Source organism: Danio rerio, chromosome 11 (genome assembly GCF_052040795.2).
Source record: "Danio rerio strain M-AB ecotype USA chromosome 11, GRCz13ab, whole genome shotgun sequence".
Lineage (NCBI taxonomy): Eukaryota > Metazoa > Chordata > Actinopteri > Cypriniformes > Danionidae > Danio > Danio rerio.
In genome coordinates, this window is record NC_141031.1 from 42,275,898 (window position 1) to 42,303,640 (window position 27,743).

Below are 27,743 nucleotides of genomic sequence, written 5' to 3' on the forward strand. Positions count from 1 at the left end.
TTTTTTTTTCGGCTAAGTCCCATTATTCATCAGGGGTTGCCACAGCAGAATGAACTGGCAACTTATCCAGCATATATTTAACACAGCGAATGCCCTTATAGCTGCAACCCATCACTGGGAAACACCCATACACTCTCATTCGCACACATCCACTATGGACAATTTAGCTTACCCAATTCACCTATAGCGCATGTGTTTGGGCTTTGAGGGAAACCGGAGCACCTGGAGGAAACCTACGCAAACACCAGAAGAACATGCAAACTCCACACAGAAATGCCAACTAACCCAGCCGAGGCTCGAACCAGCGAACTTTTTACTGTGAGGCGATCATGCTACCAACTGCACCACCTTGCCACCCACATCTGTTGATATTACTATTATTATCATTTATAATCATTTTCCTTAACATCTATATATTTTGTTTTAATATTCCATTAAATACGTTATGTTGTATTTTCAGCATTATTTATTGATTTGTTTATTTACTTATTTTTTTAGCTTGCTTTAGTGACTTTATGTGCTTTTATCACTTTTATTTTCAATATTTTTTATTATTATTATTTATATAAAATTAAATATTCAAATCTAAGCAAAAATTTTCCTCAAGATTTATATATTTTGTGTAAATGTATTATTTTTTTTACATTTTGTTTTGCATTATTTCAGTTAACAAAAGCATTTTGCACTGACTTTAGATTGTTAATAAGTATTTTATTGTCATCAAAGCTTTATTTTTTTAATATTATTATTTATGAAGTGGCGTTTAATTGATATTTGGAAGTATAGCAAAATTTGTAATATTTGAAATAATAATAATAATAAGACAAAGAATTAAATAAAGGAATTAAAAAGCCATTTAAAAATTCTCACTTTCTCTAAATTTACCGTGTTTAAGTGAAATTTTTATATATATTTAATAATATATATTATATTTAATCAAGTGTTATGGCGTTTTCCATTTCCCCAATCTACATCATCTTCAATATCAGCGTCAGAAGTCTCAGTTCACCGATTATTTCGTTTTCTTATAGCGTTTCTGCCCCTGAAAGCAGCTTCCTGTTTTTCCACAGGAAGTCCCGCCTCCGTCAGGTAAGTGTCACTCCGCCTGCACACACAGCGATGATCTCCATTTTCCCTGCAGTCTGTTGATGCTGTGAGTAATATCCTGGGCTGAAATGAGACGGAAATGACCGCGGCAGCAGCAGTTTCCAGCTGTGAAACTCCCAACAACACAGAGATAACAAGCAGGAGCTTCACGAGTCCTTAGCTGCGTCCCAAATCGCATACTTATGCACTATTTTACGCCATTTTGTAGTATAAATAGTGTGAGTAGTGTGTTCACATTGAAAACTCTCAAAATAATAAGTGCACTTTAATTACCCTGATGATGCACTCATTCAGCCGCTAAAATGAAGTGTGTAATGATGGACACTTCACGCACTCAACGACCGCAGGTTTGCTTACGTAGCGGAAGGGGCGGAGCGATCGGACGCACATGTTGAATAACTTTATTTATTTTGGATAGTGAAAGCAAAATTCTCCTACGAGAGTGATTATAGCGCCTCCGGATGGTAAATGCGGCAATACTCACGGCAGGTATTACTTGATAATTCAGTCGTTTATTTCACTGATTTGGCAACAGTCAAACGTCATCAGGGAAACGGTTTGAATTTCCGCTTAGTAAAAAAACATTAGTGTGCCATTTGGGACAGCACTACATACATATACTATCCTGTTGAGTGTGTAAGTGCATAAGTATATAGTGCATGAGTGCATAGTGTATAGTGTGCCATTTGGGACGCAGCTCTTGAGCCGTCCCAGGCCTAAAAAAACTCCAGCCAATAACGTACTGTTAACCTGTGTTGTCACTCACGTTTCGGCCAATAAGAAACAACCTAGCAACAGCAACCACACAGGTATTTTGCAATCATATGCCTTGCACATTGCTTCAAAACTATTATTTAATTTAATTTTATTTAACAAATTATTTGCAAATTATTTACTTTTTATACATTCGTTTTTTTAATTCATTAATTTTTCTTGTAAGACATTTTCTTTTTGGCTTAGTCCCTTTTTTAATCAGGGGTCGCCACAGCGGAATTAATCGCCAACTAATCCAGGATTTCTTTTACGCAGCGGATGCCCTGCAACCCATCACAGGGAAACATCCATACACTACCATTTACACACACACACACACACACACACACACACACACACACACACACACATACATACATACATACACTACAGACAATTTAGCTTACCCAATTCACAAATAAAAGAAAAAAATCAAAAGGGGGGCTAATTCTTTTGGCTTCAACTGTGTGTGTGTGTGTGTGTGTGTGTGTGTGTGTGTGTGTGTGTGTGTGTGTGTGTGTGTGTGTGTGTGTATATATATATATATATATATATATATATATATATATATATATATATATATATATATATATATATATATATATATATATAGATACACACAGTTGAAGTTGGAATTATTAGCCCCCCTTGCTTTTTCTTTTTTTAAAAATGCTTCCCAAATAATGTTTAGCAGAGCAAGAAAATTTTCAGAGTATGTCTGATAATTATTTTTTCTTCTGGAGAAAGTCTTATGTGTTTTATTTCAGCTAGAATAAAAGCAGTTTTGAAAAAAAAAAAAAAACATTTTAAAGTCAAAATTATTAGCCCATTTAAGCTATATATTTTTTTTGATCTACAGTCTACAGAAAAAAAACATCGTTATTCAAAATTGCCTAAATACCCTAACCTGCCTAGTTAACCTAATTAACCTAGTTAAGCCTTTAAATGTCACTTTAATCTGTATAGAAGTGTCTTGAAAAATATCAAGTAAAATATTATTTACTGTCATCATGGCAAAGATAAAATAAATCAGTTATTAGAAATGAGTTATTAAAACTATTATGTTTGGAAATGTGTTAAAGAAATAATCTCTCCATTAAACAGAAATTAGGGAAAAAATAAACAGGGGTGGGGAGGAGGGGGTTAATACTACAGGGGGGCTAATAATTCTGACTTCAACTATATATATATATATATGAGAGAGATTTATTTTAAATTTTATTTATTTTGTAAAACGCAGTTGTGTTTTATTGTTCATAAAAAAAGATTTAGAAGATTTTATTTTAACACAAAATCAATGTTTCAGCAGAATAAGAATGAAGAAAGTCATGTATGTTTCCTTCATAGCAGGGGTGCCCAAACCTTTTCTTATGAAGGGCCAAAAACCAAACTTGAGTCTAGTGGGCCAAAGGTAAATATAGTCGCCATGGGTATCTTCCTAAATAACTTAATAATATTTTTTAAATTACTAGAAAACATTGCTTTATATTAACTAATGCAGCATCATATATTTTACATTTTTATAATGAACTTATAATTTCTTGAACTTAGAATTTATAACAGAATGAAGTTACAGTAGTTTTTGCTTTGATTTGCTCCCCGATGTCTTCTGCATAGTCCTCTATCTGTCGAGTGACAGTATTTACATTTTTAAAAATCTGATTCATTTAAAACATTTCATTGAAACATTTAGGGCCCTATCATACACCCGGCGCAGTGTGGCGCAAGGCGTGGCGCAGTAGTGTTTTGGTAGTTTAAGCTTGGCGCAAGAGTCGTTTTGAGGCGTTGCGCTTCGCTGTTTAAATAGCAAATGCATTAGCGCTCATTTGTGCGCCCATAGGCGTTCTGGTCTAAAAAGGGAGGCGTTCTAAGGCGGAACGCTGTCGCGTTATTATTTTGAGAAACTATAATAGATTTTTCATTAGACCAAAACTAACCCGGTCTAAACTCCGGCGCAGAGTTGCGCCTCGCTTACACACTGCTTAATACGCACAAGAGAGCAATTGGCAAATATCTTTACATATGAAAAAATGTAAATATTAAGGATATATATAGGATATAATAAGAATAGATATAGGATATAAATATAAAGGATTAAAATATTACAAAACATATTATTTTCTAGCCTACATAAATATGAAAAACCACTGCTTTTATGTCTTCATCTCGGGAGGCTTTTTCAGTTCATTCATAACAATTTGCTTTTGTATAATGTTATTATTATTAGCAGCATTATTTATTATATCCATATTTATATGTGTTTTATTAAAAACAAGCTTAGATTTGCCCACCTGTCAGGTTTTAGACCATATGGGGCACAGCATGTGTTTTAGGATATATCTCAGGTTTTTGAGCACATTTTGTTATTATTATTCATTTATTCGTTTGCTGGAAATTAGAACTGAATTTAGAAATAGTTTTGAAACGAATATTTGCGCTTAACAAACAAAAGTATTTATTTATAGACTAATTGATGTCTGTGCGTAAAGGTTTCCCTATCCAAGAGTGAAAGTGAAAGTGATCCATTATCTCTCATTCTCACGCAGTAGATGCTCTATTTAACAGTTTTCTGTTACAAAACTGTTTACTGTTTACTGTTTACTAGTGAAATGCTCAGTTTTTCCACTTAGACTTACTTTGCGTCCTGTAAATAGTGAATGTGCTCTTGGCGCGACGCAGCTGACTCTTAAAGGGAATAGGAGATGAGACTCTAATTGGTTTATTCTTAAAACACACCTATAACTCATTAAGAAAATAAACTCAACCCTTTTAGACCATGCGCCACGGCGCAAGGCAGATTTCCCGTCCTTAAATTAGGAAAAACGCGCTCTGACACGCCCTGAAAGCATTTGCGCCCTGCGTTTTGCGCTCTGCGCATGGACCGTCAAAATAGAGCCCTAAATTGCAGTTTGCCTTTTTTGTAGCTCAGCAGTAAAACAAAAATCCAATAAAAAAAGTTTACGTCAGATGGGATAGTGGGCCAAATGGAAGGTTACAATGGGCCAACTTTGGCCCACGGGCTCTACTTTGGGTGTCTCTGCATTATAGAATAAATATAGTTCAGTAATATCTAGTAAGTTTAAAATGAAAACCTAGAAAAATCTAGTAAATTTAGAGAAACTCAGTTTTCAAGGTGTCTTTTAAATTTTTTTCTCAATTAAGTTTTTAACGAATTTGTTAAAAATGTCTACTTTCACGCTCAAATTTCATAATAGTTAGTAGTTTGCCTTGTGTTGTTTTCTGCACTCACAAATTAATTTTAAATGCACTACAAAAAATGTGATTTTTTTTTTTAGATTTGGTTTTTCAACACGCTGTAAATGGTAGACTAATCACAACGGCCATCTGACTGGCCATCTGACCAATCAGAGCAGAGCAGGCACTTGGAAAGGCGGAGCTGTAGAGACAGAATCCTTTAACCAACTGTTTCAGACACTGAGAGAAAAGAGCTGACACTGCATTGGATATTATGAGATAAGTACAGTATATTTTGATCTTGGATAGCTGTGAACCTATTGTAGGACACGTCTAAAAGGAATTAGGAACTTTTAAAATAGCATAATAGGGCCACTTTAAAAAGTGTTTTTGCCCATTAGACTGCCAGAGCTCATTAATGTTAACTCAAACATACAAGTATCCTCTCTGTGTGTTCTAAAAGGGAAAACCGCTTTCTACAGACAGCATAATGACAATGCTGGTCGAGATGCACATGAAACCGGTTACTCTCACAGAAAGGACATTTCTTTTAGTCCCACATTATTAGTTCCTCTCAGCGGGTCTGCAGATGTCAGCAGAGATGTGGTCAGCCTCTCCAGACGCTCGCTGTCATTTCACACAATTGCTGCCAGTTGAGGCTGCCAAAGAGCCATTTCAAAAAATTCAATCATACACCAAGTCCAAATGCATTAGGAAAGAGCTGCGTTATGATGTTTGTCATTTTCAGACACTGCATGGGACGTGATTTTGGAAGTTACTCTGGCCCTGATAGCATTGCCAAGATGTCCATTTCAAGGTAGCGATTTCCTCTGGAATATGTCATTTTTAAGTTGTTTGTTTATATGCATTATGTCACTAAGACTGGTCTTGTCGGATATTAGAAAGATGTTTTTGCAAGCATTGTGGAAGTGTCACATGTAAACTACATACCTGTCAACATTGGGATGTGTGTGTATATATATATATATATATATATATATATATATATATATATATATATATATATATATATATATATATATATATATATTAGAAAGATGTTTTTGCAAGCATTGTGGAAGCCACTTTTTAAAGTGTCAACATTGAGATGGGAGAATAAGGGATATCCCACCCCCTATATATATATATATATATATATATATATATATATATATATATAGAGGGTGGGATATCCCTTATTCTCCCATCTCAATGTTGACACTTTAATAAGTGGCTTCCACAATGCTTGCAAAAACATCTTTCTAATATCCGACAAGACCAGTTTTAGTGACATAATGCATATAAACATACAACTTGAGCTGAACTGAATTGTATCGCATTGAATAGAACTGAATTAACATTAATTCAGTTTCTTTAGTCTGATAATATTAAAATGTCATTATTGGTATGCTGTCAGTTCTTCATTTAATGGCTAACTTTAATTTTCTTTGTAAAAAAAAAATAAAATAAATAATGAAGGTGCTTTCAAACTTGACCAAAGAATAGATTAGAAATAAATTTAATTTCTGCATGACGCAAAGCATTAAAAAACAAATACAGAATCACAATTAATCTCTGTGCCATCCTGACAACATTTCTGTTCTGTATTATCATTGGAAATCTCAATGGTTCACTATAGCCTGAAAAAAATGTAAATAAAAAAATCTTCCACATACCTTAGGATTGGTATAGCAGTAAATTTTTGTGGTTTTAAAATCTTAAAACCGCGGTATACCTTGAAAACGATTATCGTCCCATGCCTAGTCCAAAGATGTGAATTTTTTTATTTTATTTATTTTTTTATTTATTTTTACACAGACCAGTCATTCATTTTGTATTTATTTATTTTTTATTTGTTTGTTTATTTTGGCCATTAGTTTTTTTATTAATTTATTTATACATGTATTTGTTTGTTTGTTTATATATTTAATTGTTTGCTTGTTATTTTTATGTATTTGTTTGTTTGTTAATATATGTAATTGTTTGTTGGTTTGTTTGTTATATTTATTTGTTTGTTAATGTATTTGTTTGGCTGTTTATTTATTTATTTATTTGACACATTTATATTATAATGTGTGTTAGAAACTATGTCCATGCACCTTAAATTGCCAACTTAAGTTAAATAAAATAATTTAATAATAATAAAGTCAATTAAACTGAACTGAATTTAATTAAATTGTTTATTTGGCTGTTTGTTTATTATATTTATTTATTTATTTTTATAATTTTTTTGTTTATTATTTATTCACTTATTTGTTTTTGTTTGTTTCTATATTTATTGGTTTATTTGTTATTTAATTAGCTGTTTGTTTTTTTATTAATTTATTTTAAATTATTAATTTATTTTTTTGTCACATTTTTTTTTATAATGTATTAGAAACTGTCCATGCACCTTGAATGGCCAAAAAAAGGTTAAATAAAATAATTTAATAATAATAAAGTGAATTGTACTGAACTGAATTTAATTAAATTGTTTATTTGTTTGTTTGTTATATTATTTATTTGTTAATTTTTTTATTTGGCTTTTTATTTGTTAATTTATTTGTTTATCATTTATTCATTTATTTGTTTTTGTTTGTTTATATATTTATTTGTTATTTATTTATTTGGCTGTATGTTTGTTTTTTTATTAATTTATTTTAAATTATTAATTTATTTGTTTGACACATTTTTTTTATAATGTGGTTTAGAAACTATGTCCATGCACCTTGAATGGCCCCCCCATAGGGTCAAATAAAGTAACTTGAACGGAACTGAATTGAATCACATCGAATTGAACTGAATTCACATTAAGCCACTTTAGTCTGATAATATCAAAATGTCATTATTGGTATGCTGTCAGTTCATGTCTTCATTTAATGGGTAACTTTAATCTTCTTTGTTAAAAAAATAATGAAGGTGCTTTCAATCTTGACCAAAGAATAGATCAGAAACAAATTTAATTTCTGCATAACACAAAGCATTAAAAACAAAAACAGAATCACAATTGATCTCTGTGCCATCCTGACAACATTTCTGTTCTGTATTATCATTGGAAATCTGGTTCACTATAGCCTGATTTTTATTTCTCTCAGATTTCCGTAGTGAATAATAATCCTCTTCCACCGTCTGATGGTGTCCTGCTTGGCTCACAGAAGATGGAAAGATGTCTCCATATGGCGTGGTCTGGTGTCCTGGGTGTGGAAGGGCACGTCTTTGTCATGCTGTCGTTCTCAGAGAAAGGCAGATCCTGGGAATGCCCGTGTGCCGTGGGTTCCCGTCGTCATGTGCCACTGTACCCGCTGACCTGATCACGTCAATCCTGACATTGTTCTAGGTTTTGCTGCTGCGTCGTCGTGGAAACGGTATGTTGCAAAATAATGGCATGTGAGAAGGAAGTGATGATAGTGATACGGGCATGGGAAAATTGCATTTGGGTGGTCTGATTGGCTGACAGAGTAATGTCACGTGCACTTAAGAGAGATGACACTATAGTTTAACAACAGCAGTCAGAATGAAATGCAAATTGCAATAATTTACATATTCTTTGAATTCAAACAATATTTGAATAATAAAATATTTTTTATTATTCAAATATTGAAATTTTGAATATTGACAGAACTTCTCTCATCTTCAGTATTGTTTGCATCTGCTTGTGTTTTGGCTGGATACTATGGTGTTACAAGGTTGCTTTTCTCAAATCATAGTTGCATAATCTCATAAAATTTATTTGACTTAATGTGCGTCACAAACAGCATACTTTCTGTGCCATTTTGTTGTATAATTAGTGTGTGTAGTGCATTCACACTGATGATCCTAAACAAAAATAAGGGGTGATGCACTTATTTAACCAATAAAAAGACGTGTGTAATGTTCATGTAGCGCAAGAGAAGGAACGATAAGGTGCTGAGGTTGGATTGTTATAAGATAATGTGAAAATCTCTCTGACCACTCATTTATTTAATATTTTAAATCAGTTTTTATTTATTTATTTATTTATTTATTTATTTATTTATTTATTTATTTATTTATTTATGTCATTGTTTATTAATTAACTTAATTTTTCATTGTTTATTTATTTCATTGTTTATTTATTTAACTTTATGTATTATTTTAATTAATTAATTAATTAATTAATAGGACCATAGGTTGGTGTTCCTGATCTTGTCAGGCCAGCGAATGTGTAGAATCTTTCTGTTGATGAAAGTCTGGATTCTTTGGGTGGTAGTTTAGGTTATCCTGCAGGTTTCGGCCCCGTACAACAATACTGACTTCACTTTTTTATAGTATTTGTATTTTCATGTATTTTCATAAACGTGAGTAGTTTTAGCTGTTTAGTGCTGTTTAATATCCTTAGTCATTTCCACATAGATTTGGAAAGTGACAAGGTAGATTTCTCAGATGAAGCATCTGTGCATCCCAATCATCACAAATACTGCAGAAGACCTATTGGAATCCACATGGAGACAAGATTCTTAGAGAAATCAGTCAAGTTTGGTGAAGGAAAAATCATGGTTTGGGGTTACATTCAGTATGGGGATGGCAACATCAACAGCCTGAGGTATCAAGACATTTGTGCTGCCCATTACATTACAAACCACAGGAGAGGGCAAATTCTTCAGCAGGATAGCACTCCCTCTTATACTTCAACCTAAAACAGGGCTCGAAATTGCGACCATTTTGGTCGCATATGCGCCCGAAAATTTATCTATGCGACCTCATAATATATATGGGAGCATTAGTGCGACTGCAGATAATGGTTGTAGTGCGACCTGTTTTGATTTTTTGTGAAAACGTGCTGAATCGCTCTTCACTGCCGCTATATTGGTTTATATTAGCTGTCATTCACTCAAGGTATTCCGCTGTCAGATGACAGGGAAGGAGCTTTTATGACCACGAGGAATGCAAACGGCTGAAGAGTAAAAACTTAAAGCACACAGGTTTACAAACCCCACCTAAAGTTGAGGCGCAGATAAGAGCGATCATAACACGTCACGTGGTGAATAATGATCCGCCAGCTGAGATCAATCGAGTACGCGCTTCTTGGAGAAGGCGCCCGAATCTCCATGCGTTGCATTCACTGCGTGTTCAGCGCAAATGTCCGCTAAAAGTCAAATCTAATACTGTACATATCATCGCCAAAGAAGCTCGCCTTTACTAAGTTTACACTGAAACTGCGGCTCATAACAAAGACCGGTATTGCGCCGATGGTTAGCGCAAGAATCTTGCGCTGCCTGCTCATAAAATAGGTCGGCTGACTCGCCAGCTTTTCCACTAACACAGAAAAATGAAGATCATCTCAGACTGAACCTTTAAATTGACACAAACTGAAACCAAAACTTTTAAAGAGTGATAGAAGTGAGACTTTACTTACTTTCTTTTGTCTATTCTTGTTTGAGGTGTATATTATTTTTATTTTTATTTACTGATGACTGCTTTGCAGCTTTCATCATTGAATTGAATGATTTATTATAATCTTTTGTTTGTTTTGTAGCAGAAATATTATTTATTAAATTGACATGCATATAAAAACAGCAGTACAAAATAAATATTTCTTACTGCAATGCTTCATTTTTGTTTGATGCAAACTATACAATTATTTTTCATAAAGTAACAGACTTTTTATAGCAGAAAACCTACATTCATGCACATTCAAGGCAGTATCATAATGAGAAATGGAATTCATTTGTTACTATTATTGTCATTTTCATTATTATTAATATTCTATAATTATTAGACATTCATTTTGGAATTATTGCACACAAATATCAATGTTTTCACAGCTTTAATTAGATAGTTGTTTCTGGTTTTTGTCAGTCCTATTAATGTTGTTTTAAAATACAATAAATCCTTTAAAAAAACAATTTGCAGCGGTGCTCATTCATTTTTGGTGGGTGCTCCTAAATTTTTTCTGGTGCTCCTAAAATTTTTTTGGTGCTCCTAAATATTTGAAGTTGGGAGCACCGGTGCTACCAAGTAAAAAAGTTAATTTCGAGCCCTGTAAAATATTATGTATTTTCATTATGTCAAAGACAAAAATAAATTTGTTATTAGAAATGAGTTATTAAAACGTTTATGTTTAGAAATGTGTTGAAAAAGTCTTCTGTGCCTTAAAAAGAAATTGGGGGAAAAAATGAAGGGGGGGAGGGGGGGTGGCTAATAATTCTGACTTCAACTGTATGTCCAAACATATGAACTATAATTTCATATGTTTTCATATTTCAATTTGGTATCTGCAGCAACTTATGCTTGAAAATTACCTTAATTCTCCAATGTGACAGTAAGTTTTTTAGCTGCAGTTGTTTAAGAACTTCCGTTTCAAAGTCAAGTTATTATTTGTTGCTGTTATAACTGGCATTGACGACAAGACTTTTGTCAGGTAGTATCTATAAATATAAACAATCAAGCCTGAAATTATTTTAACCTCTGGGTTTATATAGACAATATAATATATGTAATTTTCATATCATATAATTTGGAAAAGAAAGATGTTGAATAAATACTTTATGTTGAATAAATACTAATAATTTATATATATATATATATATATATATATATATATATATATATATATATATATATATATATATATATATATATATATATATATATACACATACACATACACATACACACATACACACATACATACATACATACATACATACATACATACATATATATATATATATATATATATATATATATATATATATATATAATTTAATATTCTTTAATATTACGTTATGTTTTAATAATTAACAGTATTATTTGAATACTATTTTAGTTTTTTATTTACTATTTAAATAAAATAAATAAAGTATATATAAAATAAATTTAGTATATGAATAAAACTATTTAATTTTTTTTATTTTATTATAATACGTTTATGGGTCAACATACGTGACCTTTTGTCATCATTTACTCACCTTTATGATTTTCTAAATGCACATGACTTTATGAAACCTCAAACCTATCATTTAGCATTTCACAGAGGAAATAAAAAAATGGTGCGGTAATGACAGGGGGTGAGAAAATAATGATGGTTTTTATTTTCGGGACTTCAAAATGTTACAGAGAACTTTTTGTCCTTGCAAAAAAAAAAAAAAAAAAAAAGGACCATGGTAACCATATTTTTTGCCAAAATACCACAGTTACTACAGTTAACCATGTACAACTATAATTAACATGGGATCTACTTCAAATAGTGTAAGAGTCTTTCTTTGATTTTGACTGCTTTGATGACAGTGCTTACCGCAGGTTTGATGCAATAAAAATAACTGCACTACCTTTGGTATTCTGACGGAAACTGTGGTTATCATGGTGCATTTGTGGAAAGGGTTCTGCTGTGCTATAAAAAGCATTATGTCTGTAATCTGTGCTGCCGCACCGGACATTTCTGGATATTTGTGGCCATTAATGTGTCTGCATTTATAATCATTGTTACTGCTCATCTTCATCATGCAAGATCTGTGCTTAAAAATTAAATAATCCAATTAAATTATTAAATTACGTAACGTTTTATAATAGTCATAATCTGGAAACACACGGTTCCATTTCTCCATTCATTCGTTCATTCATTTATTCATTCATTCTTTCTTTCTTTCTTTCTTTCTTTCTTTCTTTCTTTCTTTCTTTCTTTCTTTCTTCCTTCTTTTCTTTTATTCATTCATTCAGTTATAGTAATGAGTAAGTGATTGCTTGTAATCTGTTTTGTAAAATCAAATTATATATGATAAAAATTGTATCATATCACTTTTAAATTATATATATTTTAAGTCAATATATCACTTTCAATTATATAATTTTGTAATGATTTTTTGTATTTTTAGACAACAATTATTATTGATTAAATAGTTTTAAGAAAAGAGTTGTAGATACATATTTTATTTTAATTTAAGTTAATGTATTTACATTTTATTTATTTATTTATTTTTTTTTTACAGTCAAGCTGGGAATTATTTATACCGAAGGGATATAAATAATTTCAGGCTTGACTTTTATTTATTTATTTTATTTATTTATTTATTTAATGTATTTATTTATTCAATTATTTATTTATTAAAATATTTATTTATTTATGAACCATATTTTATATAAATCTAACAGATTATTTTCATTCATCAAATATTATTTTTAAGTCTAAACTCAAAAAGTGGGGTGACAGTTCAGAGTTTAATTACATAATTACAAATTTATTTTACTTAGTCTAATTACTTTATCTTTTTGTTTGCACTATTGATTTGATGGAAGAATGGATGGATGGATAAATTAAATGACTGACAAAATAAATAACTGGTGGGATGGATGGGTGGGTGGATGGATGGCTTGACTGCCGGATGGATGGACTGCATTGATTGACCAAATAAATAATGGATAGATGGATGGATGGATGCATGGATGGATGAATACATAGATTGATGCATGGATGGATGGATAGATTAACTGACTGATCAATTGACTGACTGATCGATTGACTGACCGAATAAATAACTGATGGATAGATGGATGGATAGATGGATTGATGCATGGATGGATGGATGGATGGATGGATTGATTAACTGACAGATTAATTGACTGACTGATCGACTGACTAACCAAATAAACAACTGATGGATGGATGGATGGATGGATGGATAGATGGATTGATGCATGGATGGATGGATGGATGGATGGATTAACTGACAGATTAGTTGACTGACTGATCGACTGACTAACCAAATAAACAACTGATGGATGGATGGATGGATAGATGGATTGATGCATGGATGGATGGATGGATGGATGGATTAACTGACAGATTAGTTGACTGACTGATCGACTGACTAACCAAATAAACAACTGATGAATGGATGGATGGATGGATGGATGGATGGATTAACTGACTGATCAGTTGACAGACTGATGGATTGACCAAATAAATAACTGATGGATGGATGGATAGATGGATTGATTAATTAAATGATCAAATGACTGACTGATGGATTGACTGACCAAATAAATAACTGATAGATGGATGGATGGATTGATTGATTGATTAACTAACTGATCAATTGATTGACTGATCGATTGACCGACCAAATATAAAAATAACTGATGGATGGATTGATGGATGGATGCATGGATGGTTGAATTGATTTAATGACTGACTGAATAAATAACTGATGAATGAATGGATGGATGCATGGATGGATTGATTGACTGACCAAATAAATAACTGATAGATGGATGGATGGATTGATGGATGAATTGATTGACGGACAGATCGACTGACTGACCAAATAGATAACTGATGGAAGGATGGATGGATTGATAAGCTAACTGATCGATTGATTGCCCATAAATAACTTCTTGATTGATTATTTTAATAACTATTTAATTCTCAACAAATTACTATAATAATAATAAATCAGAACAACCATGTTATCAATGTATGTTCTAAACTGCTAAAATAACTACATCTAAATAGTTAAACTACATCTTACTGTAAACGGAGAGTCTTTTCCTCCAGTGCATATGTGGGTCTTTGACTCCATCAGACTGTGTTCAGATCTCTCTGAGCCACAGCCTCGTTACTCAAGACCAGCAAAGCTGTGTAAACATCACAAAAATGAAAAGTTGCAGGATGTCCCATTTGGAACGTATTAGCTTTTTACTTCATAGCCTATGTTTAAATGATTACAGCCAAACCTAGGCGTTTGGCACTGGCAGGCTGCGCCGACCAAGGCCAGTTAACCTCTGGGGTTACAGAGCAAATCTTTCTGGTGGAGAGATGTGTTCGCTTCCTTGTGGAAAATGTACAGTTGAAGTCACAGTTATTCGCCCTCCTGTGAATTTAGTTTTTTTTTTCTTTTTCAAATATTTCCCTAATGATGTTTAACAGAGCAAGGAATTTTTCTTAGTATTTCCTACCATATTTTCTCTTATACAGAAAGTCTGATTTGTTTTATTTCGTCTAGAATGAAAGCTGTTTAAAAAAAAAAAAATTAAAACCATTTTAAGGTCAATATTATTAGCCCCCTTCAGCAATAGTTTTTTCGATTGTCTACAGAACAAACCATTGTTATACAATGACTTGCCTAATTACACTTACTTGCCTAATTAACTTTGCCTTTGACATGTTAGCCAGCACTCACTTCTGGGGCTTATCAACTTAGTTCTTGGTTTTCAGTTCTTACCGTCCTTCATGAATGTCGCTATAGTGTTTTAAAGTTTCCTCTTTTTTTTCATTTATTTTTATTATACTAATTTTGTCTTTGGTTTTTGTATATGATGTGACAATTTTTCATTAATATAAAATTTACAGTTCACAACTTCACACCATGAAAATACATGTATACTCTCAAATTTTATTAAATATTTTTAATGCAGTGGGAGGTATTATAATTATATTTGTTTTAAATTGAGTTTTATATCATATAATAATAATATGTATTAATATTTATTATGCATTATTTATTTATTATTTAATTTACAGTACAAACCATAAAATAAAATAAATAAATAAACAAAATAAATATTTTTCCTTTTTTTTTTGCAGTGGGAAGTATTATAAATAAATGAATCTTAAATTCAGTTTTAGATAATAATAATAATAACAATAATAATAATAATTAATATTGTTATTATTATTTAATTTATTATTTATTTATATTTGTATTTACAGTACAAACCATAAACTAAATGTATACTCTAAAATATTATTGCTATATTGTTATTGCAGTGAGAGGTATTATAATTATATTAGAGATAGATTCAGTTTTACAAAACAATAATATTTATTATAATTATAATAATAATGCTTTTAATATTGTTATTATTTTCTTCTTTTATTATGTGATATGGTTTGTATTCACATCGATATTTATTGCAGATGCTTGTAAATGGAACTGTTTTTATTTATTGTATTGTATGTGTGTGTATATATAAAGTTCTTCATTATTATTAAGTTATTCATTAATATACTGTTAACATTATTGTTGTTGTTGTTATCACTTCCTTCAATATTATGTGATTTGATATGCAGATTTGAATATATACATACATACATATATATATATATATATATATATATATATATATATATATATATATAATATATATATATATATATATATATATATATATAATATATAATATATATATATATATATATATATATATATATATATATATATATATATATATATATATATATATGTATGTATATATTCATTTTGAAAATATAAAGTATATAAAGTAGAATTTCAAATTATTATTATGGAAGTATGAGATATTAACATTGTAATATTTAAAAAAAATAATTGCAGAGTTTGTGATAATTATTAAATATTAAAAATGTATAAATATAGAGGACACATTATTTGTAAACAAAGATATCTCAAACTCTTGTTTATGTATAGATAATTATTAAATAATAATAATTTAGTTATTACTAAAACAATGAATTAATGAAGTCCAAATAATTGTTCCACGTATTGTTTTTTGAGCAGTGCTAAACTAAAGTAAAATCACTCAATGTTTGGCATCCATATTACAGTTTTCCCCTTAAGAAATCTCCTAATTAGCACACATCTCATTACAGGCTCAGGAGTTGTGCTCTTCACATTAGCATTGCTCTATTATACAACTGTATTTTCTCAGACTCTGTTAAAATGGCTGGATCGTGGCAATCTTGGATAAGAACCTCCTGCCGTTCGTCTACTAATTACCCTCGGCTGCGTCTCTGAGCGTTCTCTGCGTTTTCGATTTAATTTGATGTTGCTTTTAATCCTGATGTGTCAATCTTCATTCCTGCCTGAGCAGCTCTGGACCGAGTCCCAAATCAAACAGCACTCGCTTAAGCGGCCAGTTATGAACACACAAATTTTATTTATTTATTTATTTTTTTATGTAACCACCGTCATCTGGCTCAGAAGGTCAAGAGCGAACCCAGATCTCTGCGTTGATTTATAATTATGTTTGCAATGTAAAAATGTAAAACTGCATGTTTCACTAAAGATAACATCGATGTAAACTGGGACTTATTTTACTTTCAACGAAAACGTAGACATCCAAAATCATTAAGGGGAGCTTGCTGAGAATCCAACAAAAACGGGAAAAGTCACGGCAGATAAACACATTTTTAATGAAACTGCATAGCTCCGCTGTTTTCCTCCCCAACAGTGTAGGGTCTTGGCTTATTAGCTCCCATTAGACAAGCTCTCAGTTTTCCTGAGTTTATTTTGTAGTTTAATCATCTCGTTTGATGGCTTGTTAGGCTCTCTTCCAAACATCGCAAGACAACATTAATTCTCAGTCCAGCATCTATTTAAGCCATCTGTAAGGTCAGTTGACTGTATTTCATAACTCACGTTTATCTCATTCAGAAATCTTATCTCGGTTTTGTCATTAGCAGAAATTGCTTAAGGGTAATCAGTTGTGTCAAACCTTTTGGGCTTATTTTACGACTCTCCTAGAGTTAGATGGCGTTTTGAATCCATTCAGTCGATCTCCAGGGGCCTCATGTATCAACACTGCGTACGCACAAAAACTTTGCGTACGCCAGGTTTCACGCTCATAATCGCTCACGTTTGGATTTACTAACGATGAACTGAACGTGGGAATGTGCGCAGCTCCACGCCAGCTTTATGGCTGGCATACGCACATTTTTTGTGCGTGTCTGTTTTATTTCCATTGGCGACTCCTAGAGGCAGTTGTGTTAAATTCCTCTCTACAAAGTGTCTGAGCCTTGCAATGGCAGCTGTATGAGACAGGTTCATCTAGCAGGTATATAAGGTTTCCATAACATACAGTTGACCAGCTAAACATTAAAGCACAATTTGCAGCGGTCGCCTGTTTTCCCAATGTAATCTGAGCTATCTACTGCACGCACATTGCTATAAAGACACTATCTGAAGATGAATTTGCATGCGTGAATCAGAAACATTTCCATTCAATAAATGTGCAAATAAAATATGATGCACAAACTTATTAATGATTCCTAATTGTCTTTCTCGTGATAAATAGTTGGCAAAATCTGATATGTAACGGGGAAAAAAGAAGAATGAGTTCATCAGACGCTGGATTCGAACCGAGTTCATGCTCGAACGTGTCAAACCATATTGACATGCATCTTACGAGCTGTGCCACTGAGACTGTGAAAGAAGCTGCAACATTTTACACCTATAAATCACACTATTTCTTTTTTAATTCACTCAGTGCAATGTTCAGACCAAACTGTGTTAACCGCATCAGCTAAACTCTCCCACTCTATTTTTTTCTTTTGTTGTTTATTCCGGAGAACAAACTTGCAAATAACACCGCTTTTTCCAGTCTACCTCCGAAAGCAGCACCTCCAATTCACATTCTGTTCAAAGTTTCTCTTTTTGCTTGCTTTTGCCATTGCTTTTTCGTTGGGTTTTGCCAAAGTAGAGGCCTTAGCATATTTATACGGGGGAGGAGGCAGGGAGGGGTTTTGTGCTCGTGCATGTTGCGTTCAGTTTCACGTTCATTCGGATGTACAAAAGAATATGCGTGAGATTCGGCGTACGCAGTGTTTCATACATCTGAATTTTTTTCTGCGTACGCAATGTTTTAGTATGATTTCCACGCAAGTCTTGGTACATGAGGCCCCAGGTCTGGCAAGAACACTTTTAGCTTAGCTTAGCATAAATCATTAAATCGTATTAGACCGTTAGCTTCTCCTTCAAAAATGTGAAAAATAAACCATCTGTAAGGTCAGTTGATTGTATTTTGTAACTCTGAATTATCTCGCTCAGAAATCTTATCTTGTTTATGTCATTAGCTAGAATCGCTTAATTTTTTTTCAAGTTCTTTTTTTTTTTTTTTTTTGGAAAATGTCATATTTTACAACTCTCCTAGAGTTTAATAGTTGAGTTTTATCATATTTGAATCCATTCAGTCAATCTCTGGGTCTGACGAGAACGCTTTTAGCTTAGCTTAACATAAATCATTGGATCGTTTTACCATATTTGAATCCTTTTAGTTGATCTCTGGGTCTGGCATAAACCTTTTTGGACCATTAGCTTCTCCCTCAAAAATTTGAAAAATAAGCCATCGGTAAGGTCAGTTGACTGTCTTTCATAACTAAGAACTATCTCTTTCAGAAATCGTATCTCATTTATATCACATTTGAATCCATTCAGTTGATTTCTGGGTTTGGCGGGAAAACTTTTAGCTTAGCTTAGCATAAATCATTGAATCATATTAGACCGTTAGCTTCTCTCTCAAAAATGTGAAAATTAAACCATCGGTAAGGTCAGTTGAATGTATTTTATAACTCATAATTATCTCATTCAGAATTTTTAGTTTGTCATTAGCTAAAACTGCTTAAGGCTAATCAGTTGTATTAAACTTTTTTTTTTTCATAAGTTGTCCTCTTTTAGGGGGGATATAGGCTTATTTTACAAGTCTCCTAGAGGTAATAGTTGAGTTGTATAATACTTGAATCCATACAGTCAATCTTTGGGTCTGGCGGGGACTTTTTTAGCTTAGCTTAGCATAAATCATTGAATCAAATTAGACCATTAGCTTCTCCCTCAAACAATAAATCAATAAATAAGCCATCTATAAGGTCAGTTGATTGTATTTCGTAACTCAAAACTATCTCATTCAGAAATCTTATCTCCTTTGTCATATTTTAATTAATTCAGTTGTCTTCGGGTGTGCCGAGAACACTTTTAGCTTAGCTTAGCTTATCTTAGCATAAATCATTTAATGGTATCAGACCATTAGCATCTCCCTCAAAAATTTCGAAAAATAGTTTCGATAATTTTCCTATGTAAAGCTTGAGTCTTCTGTACTGTCCTTGCGCGCTAAGGCTTTTTAGGTTAATATGGCTAGGAACTATGTTCTTATTCTGTCGGAACAATCAACGAACTTTGCAGCGGTACCATGACTAAAACAGGAGCAATGATTATATATTTTCATATATTTGACCATATTAGTAGCAACTTTTCATGTTCTGTCTGTAGATGTATCTCGAGAATAGCCCAGCTTTAAATAGGAATCTAAAATCTAACTTTTTTACATTTTTGAGCGAGATGCTAATGGTCTAATGCGATTCAATAGTTTATGCAAAGCTAAGCTAAATTTGCTCCAAACAAACCCAGAGATGGGCTGAATAGATTAAAAAGTGGTACAACTAAACAGTTAAACTTCAGGGGAATTATAAAATGAGTCTATATCCATAAAAAGTGGACTGTTCCTTTACGGCATGATGCACAAGTGCAATGCATCAATGTAGGAAAACACCATCAACGGCAAGATGGTAGCACTCCACATCATAGTATCTTCCTGGGATTTGATTAACAGCCCGTAAAATTCCTGTTGCTCACAAGATAAGATGTTTTATGTCTCCGTCCAAAAGAACTGCACAATTAAACTTTTTTGACAGGAATAAATTAGGCATGCGTAGGACCTGAATAGTCAAGCTTTATGGCTGTATTGGATAAGTCTGCTAAAATGACTTGGCTCCCGCTCAAGGATGCATAAATTGTCTGCCGCTTGGACAGGAAAACACAGCTTCTAGATTTATGCAACTGCATGGTGAAGTTTACAGGTTCACTTCAGTCGTTCATAACTCCTGGGCGTTTTATTAAGAGCTATTGCATGCTTTACACCAATTGTTCTCTGAGGAGCACGTTGCAAATAGTGACTGATGTCTTTAGTGTGAGGTTTTCAGTTAAGTTGTTCGTCTTGGGTTAAGTTTGAGATTGACTGATGATGCAAGCTAGTGTTGTTTATCAAGTTGGGGCTTGTAACGTGCAAGGGTCAAATGAATGGGAAATGGGTTTTACAAAATAAGATTTGGTTTATGGACTGCATATTAGCAAGAATGCATCAGTCTTCTTTAGGGTTCATTCAAACATGTAGTTCACTTCACTTAGCATTCACACTGTCATCTTTAAACCCACAAGGACCAAGAAATATGATGGGAATATGAATCTTTTCATTTTTTTTTTCTTTTTTGGTTCACAAAAGAACCTTATTCTGAAAAAGTTCATTTTTGGGTGAACAAAACAATAGTTCACCCAAAAATGAATAATTTTCCATAATTTACCCCTCCTTCACTTGTTCCAAACCAGTTTTGAGCAAAAAAGAAGATATTTTGAAGAATTTTAGACACTCATAATAGGAAAAACAAATATATGGAAGTCAATGGTTACCAACATTCTTCAAAATATCCTCTTTTGTGTTCAGCAGAAGAATTGAACTTAAATGGGTTTGGATCAACTTGAAGCAAAGTAATCAGTAAGTTGCTTATTGGAAAGTTTTGTTTTTTTTAAATATAGTGAAAATGGTTTCTTAAGGAGACAGGTCTCCCAAAAAATTAAATTTAACCACTGTTTACCTTCCTTCAAGTGATTCCAAACCTGTTTGTGTTCATTACTTCTGTTGACCACAAAAAGGATAATTTAAAGAATGTTAGACACTTATAATAGGAAAAACTAATTTATGAAAGTCAATGGTTACCAACATTCTTCAATATCCTCTTTTGTGTTCAACAGAAGAAACTTGCTCAAAGAGGTTTGGATAAACTTGAAGGAAAGTAAGCAGTGAGAAAATTTTAATTATGGGGTGATTTTTATCCATAAGGAACCATTTTCACTATATTTAAAGAACTTTCTGTTGAATGTAAAGGTTTCATGGACATTAAAGGTTCTGCTTGAAACCACTGATGCCAATAAGGAACATTTATTTTAACGAGCTAAACCTAATGGCTAATGAAAAATCAAACATATACACTGTAAAAAACAAAGTTGCTTATTGGAAAGTTTTTTTTTTTTTTAAATATAGTGAAAATGGTTCCTTAGGGAAATAGTTCACCCAAAAATTTAAATTTACCCACTGTTTAATTACCTTCAAGTGTTTCCAAACCTATTTGTGTTCAATACTTCTGTTGAACACAAAAAGGATAATTTGAAGAATGTTAGACACTCATAATAGGAAAAACTAATTTATGAAAGTCAATGGTTACCAACATTCTTCAAAATATCCTCTTTTGTGTTCAAAAAGGAACACAAAAAAACTTGATTCTTGATTCTTCTTGTTTAAGTTTTCCTTGAGCTTAGGAAATATTTAGGGGTATGTTATGGGGAGACGGACATTCAAGATCTTGGTGGTCTTGCTTCACAGTGACACAGGCTCTCAAGTGTAAATTGTGTAATGGTTTGAAACACAAACAGTCAAAATAATCAGCATTAACTGTGGGAAAGCGTCAGCTGGAAGGATTGTGCATGTGCAATTTTTGCATTATGAAATTAAACAGATTTCTACAAAATGTATAAGGTTAGGTTTATGCAAATAATAATAATAATAATAATAATAATAATAATAATAGTAATAATAATAATAATAATATAAAAACTGAAAAGTCTTTTTTAGTATTTCTGAAAAGTTATGAGTAAAATGCTCAAAATCAAAATCTTGTCAGAAAATGAATTGTCAATAATTGTCAAATAAATTGTCATCGTCAAAACCACATTAATCTGCATCAAGCCTGAAATTAAAAGCATAATTATAATAATAAAATAATAAAAAACAATATTTTGTATATAATTTAACTATAAATAATGCATTTTAATTATATATAAAAATATCTTATTTCTATAATTATATGGAAAATAAATAAATATATATATATATATATATATATATATATATATATATACATATATATATATATATGTATATATAAATATATATATATATATATATATATATATATATATATATATATATATATATATATATATATATGTATATATATATCTATATATATATATATATATATATATATATATATATATATATATATGTATATATATATGTATATATATATGTATATATATATGTATATATATATGTATATATATATGTATATATATATATATATATATATGTATATATATATATGTATATATATATATATATATATATATATATATATATATATATATATATATATATATATATATATAATAAGTCTAAATATAATATAGACAATAAATATGAATAGAAATATAAATAATATTTTTTTGCAATAATGTACTGCAATAATTTGAATGCAAAAAGTTGAATGCAAAATTATTTTACAAATATTTCCCAAGTGACGTTTCAGGTAGCAAAGACATTTTCACAGTATTGAGATAGTCTTGTTTCTTTCAGTTTGACTGAATATTTTATTTTATTTATTCTTTTTATTGTAATTTTAAGATCATATTATCAAGCTCTTATTTTTCCAATTACTACAGAACAAATCACTGTTGTCCAATGACTCATTAGCCTAATTAACCTAGTTATGCCTTTAAATTGCACTTTAAGCTGAAAACTTTTTTTTATATTAGAAATAAGTTTTGTTAGTCATATAATTTATAAGAAACAAGTTATCATAACTCTTATGTTTCAAATAATGTGTGTGAAAAAGCATTAAACAGCACTTATGAAATATTTCAGTGCTTATAATTTAGCTTGTACCTTCATTCAAATAAATAAATACTTTTTATGTAAACTTTTATGCAGGTCTTTTCTGGCTCTTAACTTATGTAAATTCAGTTGTTTGGAGTTTGTTCATTTTAGACTGTACTTTTCTAACAGTCTTGCTTTATTTTTCTCCTCAGTGTGGTTGAAAATGAAAAGTAGTTATATGACCGTAATACTTATCCAGCTCATGAATATTAAAAACATTGATAGCCAATCAGAATCCATCCAGCTTTAAAAAGCTCAAGCATTTAAACAAAACTACCTCGCTGACTTATAACAAACAGGAGCATCTTCTCGTTTTAAACAGTAATACACTGTTTATGTTAGTGTTTATATGAGTCTTGGTGTGAACAAACAAACCTGAAATCCTTTAATTTTAGTGAAACTGTAAATCTGTTTTATTTTAATTGTCAATATTATTGACTCCTTATTTTTCTAATTACTACCAAACAAACCACCTTTGTTCAATTAATCATTAGCATAAGTTTTGCCTTTAAATTGCACTTTAAGCCGAAAACTGGTATCTGCAAAAATTATTATACTAGAAATTATTTTTATTATTAATAATTTATTTTGATAAGTGGATTAAGTTATTAGAAACAAGTTATTATAACTATTATGTTTAAAAAAAACATTAAACAGCACTTACGAAATATTTAATTGCTAACAATTTAGCTTTTACCGTAATACTTAATTTAAATTCATTCGAATAAATGAATACTTTTTATGTAAACTTTTATGCAGGTCCTTTTCTGGCTCTTAATTTATGTAAGTTCAGTTTTGTTTATTTTAAACTCAATCTTTTTTGCATTCAATATTTCTTGCATTCATTTTCTCCCAAATATGGATGAAAATGAAAGTAATTTCATTACTGTAATGCCTTCGCATCCAGCTCATGAATATTAAAAACATCGATAGCCAATCAGAATCCATCCTGCTATAAAGAGCTCAAGCCTTGAAACAAAACTACGTCGCTGACTTATAATGAACAGAAATACCATCTTCTAGTTTTAAACAATAACATACTGTTCATATCAGTCTTGGTGTGAACAAACAAGCCTGAAGTCCTTTTATTTCAGTGAAAGTTAGTAATGTATCTTAGCATTCAGTTGTTTTAAATGCAATATCTTTTCTACGTCTAACCCGCGAGCTGCATTAGTGCTGATATTTGTGAAAGTCTCCATAGGCTTAATTCTGAAGAGGATAGAGCTGTGTGACAAACTAAAGCTGGCTTGATGGATGGGTCAAACGGAGGCTCTGGTCAGGACAAACACCTTGTGAATAGGTGCTCATTCATCGGGGGCCGGTGTGGTCAAATTTTGAGCTGCGTTTCAACAACACACCTATTGTGCCGTCTGCTTCAATAAATAGAGGCGCTTATTCAAGGCCGCTATTGATTCGTCATTTTTCATATGTCCAGATGTCACCGTGGATATGAGGCTGTGGAGTTTAGTTTAAGCACCTGGAGAGAACGTTTCTACTTTTACTTCAGTGCTGAGAAATGCTTTTCATTGAGTTTTTGTCTTGTATATAGTCTGAATTAGAATTATGCCGATATTCGATAATTCGGTCAGACTTTAATGTATTTACTAACATGAATTAATTTGCTAAATGGCTGGTTATTTTAAGAACGATTAGGGTCAATAGTGGTAGCCTATTGCAGATTTCAAAGAAATATCTTTCATTCATTCATTCATTTTCTTGTCGGCTTAGTCCCTTTATTGATCTGGGGTAGCCACAGTGGAATGAACCGCTAACTTATCCAGCAAGTTTTTTTACGCAGCAGATGCCCTTCCAGCCACAACAAATCTCTGGGAAACATCCACACACACATTCACACACACTCATACACTACGGACAATTTAGCCTACCCAATTCAACCGTCTTTGGACTGTGGGGGAAATCGGAGCACCCGGAGGAAACCCACACGAAGGCAGGGAGAACATGCAAACTCCACACAGAAACGCCAACTGAGCCGAGGTTCGAACCAGCGACCTTCTTGCTGTGAGGCGAACTTGCTAACCACTCCGCCAAGAACAATCTTAATATTAAAAAAAGAAAACAAAAGCTGGACCATAACAGATCATTTCAATGGCATAGCGAATGCTCAAATGTAGCCTAGTTTACAGCAGACGTCATGTTTTTAGTTAGATTGTGTTGTCTGTCATGTATAGTAGGCCTTTAGGTCTGTTATTTTTGCTAAAGAAGATTTATTATTTGTGTTTAACACCAGAGCAATAGAAACTGCGTTACGCTTAGGAAAAAACAAAAACAAAAAAAACGGCACAGTATCGGTATCAGATCTGAATCGATCGATACTCAGAATTTTGGTATCGAGATCGGACTAAGCCGAAGGAAAATTCCTAAATGAACTTGTTCAGCATTTGTTAATCATAGTTCAACATTTACTAATGCATTATTGACATCCAGATTTCTGCTTGTTAACATTAGTTAATGCACCACGAGCTAACAATGGACGACTGTATTTTTATTAAAGGTGCAGTAGGTGATCTTCCGCAATGCTAACAGCTTAGCATAAATCTCTGAATCACAGTCCCTCCCCTGCCGTTTAGAGCCACGCCTCCTTAAATATGAGCACAGCAAAAGAACCCTCTCATGTGTTAAAAGCGACTAGTGCTTGTCCGGCGGCGTGCGAGCCAAACTGACATGCTATTTCAGAGTGAATATTAGAGTTGCATGGTAAACAATATAGGGAGAGACTAGGCGGAATAGCGGTGTTTACTTGTGTTTTGTTGTTAAACTAATTAAAATCTACATTATCGATGCTGTAAAAGGCCCCTTATGAAACTGAAAATAGTCTCATCAATCTTTCATCGAAAGATTTTATTAGCTGAACAACGCTCCTGTGAAGATGTAACAATACTAACGTTACATCGCTGACTTATAATAAGCAGGAACATGTTCTCATTTTAAACAGTAATACACTGTTTATGTTAGTGTTTATATGAGTCTTGGCATGAACAAACAAACCTGAAATCCTTTAATTTTAGTAAAACTGTAAATCTGTTTTATTTTAATTGTCAATATTATTGACTCCTTATTTTTCTGATTACTACCAAACAAATCACCTTTGTTCAGTGACTCATTAGCATAAGTTGTGCCTTTAAATTGCACTTTAAGCCGAAAACTGGTATCTGCATTTACTAATAGAAATTATTTTTTTATTACAAATAAGTTATTTTAATAAGTGGATTAAGTTATTAGAAACAAGTTATTATAACTATTATGTTACATCAGCTTTGCGTGAAGCTAAAACAGAATATTACCTGTCTAAGAGAAATCCTTCAGCCATTGTGTCATCCTTTCTCCAGCAGTCAAAGGTAATTCCAATATTGATTCAGGTTTTTAAAAAGTTTTAATTCAGCAGGTTTTTACCGATCGCGTGCACGTGCTCTCTCTCGTGAACGTGCGGCGGTCGGCGGAGCTGTGTACAAAAGGCTGCGCAGTTGTTCAAATCTGCATTTGCTGACTGACAGATTGGGCTACTTATCGGAATTATGAGAGATGTCGGTCCGACTCTGTTTAACATTTTTTAGTTTTATGCCTTACCCAAAATATAAAAATACATATAAATACATCTAATTAATTAATTAATGACCAATTATTTATTTGCAGCCTACCGTTTAAACTACCTGACCTGCATGGTCTTTGTTTTACCCATAAACAAATCATACAGTAAATGAATAAAGGCAAGTTACACACATAATTACCACCTGTCAATCACTTTTTCTGCGGGACTCGTGAATAGGCAGTGATCTGTGTCGTTATAATGGCGTCGGTAAAAAAGACGCCCAACAGGAACCAGCCAGTATCTGAGGTGTTCGCTAAAATGACTAAGTACAAGTGAGTGAAAGATTGAAGCAGTCTACTGACTGCCTGGACCTGCTGTCTCAAGCTCATATGGCTGTGTGTGCGTCTGTGTCTGTGTGGTCACGTGATGTGCATTTTCAGAGGTAGAGAGGAAGGAGGGCTGCTCAGAAATGCTACACGCCACTGTGGATGTCAAATCGTTGTCGTTCTAAAATGCCATTTAAAAACAAAGACAGTGTAAACAGGGCCTGAGTGTGTACTTTTCGTGAGCGGATTTGCAACGGGTGCGGGCGGAGGATCGCGATGCCGGTCTTGTCTATCGGACGAACCGTACGTAATATGTACATAGCAGAGCTTGCAAAACTTTGCTTTTTTTGTCGACAACACAAACA

At 32.3% G+C, this 27,743-nt stretch overlaps 1 long non-coding RNA gene across 1 annotated transcript in view; it reads left to right on the forward strand.

Moving 5' to 3' along the window:
• Positions 1-1,068: 1,068 nt before the first annotated feature.
• Positions 1,069-27,743, forward strand: part of LOC137496733 (uncharacterized) — a 55,726-nt gene continuing 29,051 nt past the window's right edge. Inside the window, exons 1-4 of the long non-coding RNA XR_015503011.1 lie at positions 1,069-1,259; positions 1,805-1,916; positions 5,157-5,872; positions 8,130-8,417. This is a non-coding gene — a long non-coding RNA (uncharacterized LOC137496733). The remainder of the gene's footprint in view (positions 1,260-1,804; positions 1,917-5,156; positions 5,873-8,129; positions 8,418-27,743) is intronic.